Consider the following 2,431-nt stretch of genomic DNA (forward strand, 5'->3'; position numbering starts at 1 on the left):
ATATATATTCTCTGAAAACAATTGTATACATTTTTGTTTCTACGGTTTCAAAAATGTTTAGGGTCACACTTTACTTTACAGTGCCATCAAAACAGTGTAATTATATATTAAATTAAAATTTAAAATAAAATTCAAATTTAATTTAATTTAATTCAATTTAATTTAATTTAATACTGAGTAATTAATTACATGTAATTAGGGTTACAGTTGCTTCGTGTAATCATGTATATTTTTTTGTTAGTACTATAGTAAGTACATGTATTGTGTAACAGTGTATATTGTGGACACTGTAAAATAAAAAGTGTTGCCATGTTTAGATATTAATCATTTACTGCAAAATTTAAACTACATAAATAGAAGTAGAACACCTTTTTTCAACAACAGCAGCACTTATAGAAAAAAAGGTTGTAAATGCCACACAGGGCCTCAACTCAATGCTTTTTTTTTTTTGTAGTCTAACAAAAAATAGATGAATATTGCACACTGCTATAGCTTGCAAATCATACTTTAATGCAATACCTTCATCAAGCATTGTTCACAACATTGCATTCAAATATGATTTTCAAGCTCTAGCAGTGTGTTGGATTCATCTATTTTTGTGAGACTACATGCTTTTCTTTATTTCTACACCTGCTTTTATGATCATATGATTTACGGTGTTGCAGTGGCATTTCATTTTTATTTGTTCATGTAACGTGACTGAACGGATAGATTCACTAGGATGAATTTTGCAGTGCTACATACAAATGGCAGTTTAGATGGTGTTGCGGGTTCGAGTCTCGTACCGGCAGGGATTGTAGGTGGGAGGAGTGAATGTACAGTGCTCTCTCCCACCTTCAATACCACGACTGAGGTGCCCTTGAGCAAGGCACCGAAGCCCCAACTGCTCCCCGGGCGCCGCAGCATAAATGGCTGCCCACTGCTCCGGGTGTGTGTTCACTGCTGTGTGTGTGCACTTTGGATGGGATAAATGCAGAGCACTAATTCCAAGTATGGGTCACCATACTTGGCCACATGTCACGTCACTTTCACTGTTAATTGTTAATTGTTAACGGAAAGTAATAGTAGTTACTCCCCAGCACTGCCCTAAACGTCCATGTTTATGAAAGGTAGCCCAATTCCTTTTCTCTTTAACTCATAACTGGATGCATGTGTCCATCTCAAGACTTGCTGACTATCATCTTTCAGACTATTTGCCAATTACTCTGCCCAATCATGACATAAGACCTTCCTCCGGTGCTCTTGGACCAGAAATATGAGGCTTTTCTTTACTAAATGTTCTGGAAAATGAGAAGCTAAGAGGGCAAAACAGAACGTCCATCAAAATTGTTTGTACGCCACCTCGATACGCTTCATTCGGCACTGTAGACCAAACAGCAATTTCTCATACTAATAACTGCAGCGTTTATGAACTGATGTAATGATATGTGGAGATATGCTCAGCTACTGCCAATGTAAGTAGATTAATCAGATGCAGGAGTTCCTCTAATTGAAGGGTATTGTTTTTATGACTCTTGGAGAAATGGCATGAAAGACTGAACTGAAGCAAAGCCTTATATCAGAGCACAGCATCAGTCGTGTGTGCGTGTTTTTTCCCAGAAATACTCAGTTGAGTGGGCTAACTTGAATTGTAAGACAATATCCATAAAACTTCTCATAAAGGGCATGGAAAAAAATAACCATACATACCTGTAGTGTTCGGTTTTACTCATATTTTTTGAGTTGGTCTTATTTTCGATCTTTTGGTAAAAACGTTATTTAAAGTTATTCAATATTTTGTCAGTTCATATTCATTCATATTCAACAAACCAAACTGTAACCAAACAACACAATTTCAAAAAGTTTAAACAGTTCTTAATTTAAACATGTATTGCAATGTTACTAGAACAGGCGAAAACAAGCGGAAGTGAGGATCTATTTGCAGGGAGTTTAATGAAGTTACAAAATATCTAAGAACCAGAAACACAGATAACCAGGAACAAAAACACAGGCAAACTGAACCACCATTATATACAACAAAGCACAAGGGCTATTTATACACAGGAGAACAAAAGGCTAACAAGCAACAGGTGAGACTGATTAATCGCCATAACAACTAACAAGGATAACCGTGAAAACAAACAAGACACAAGTCACACAGGTAACAAACACAGGAAGTAAACATAGGGATCAATAAGTACAAGGAACACACTTAACAATAAAAGTCCAAAGGCATGCTGAAAAATACATGTAAAAACTGCCCTTGTTGTGAATATGTGTGTATGATGTGTGTGTATATACATATTAGCAGCCCTGGTGAGCATAAGAGACTTCATCTCTGTTGAGACTTCAACAGACTTCATTCAAAAGCATTCCAAACTTTTGACCTGTGTGTGTGTGTGTGTGTGTGTGTGTGTGTGTGTGTGTGTGTTTGTGTGACATGAGGACATAA

Source organism: Sinocyclocheilus anshuiensis, unplaced genomic scaffold (genome assembly GCF_001515605.1).
Source record: "Sinocyclocheilus anshuiensis isolate Anshui unplaced genomic scaffold, SAMN03320099.WGS_v1.1 scaffold546, whole genome shotgun sequence".
NCBI lineage: Eukaryota > Metazoa > Chordata > Actinopteri > Cypriniformes > Cyprinidae > Sinocyclocheilus > Sinocyclocheilus anshuiensis.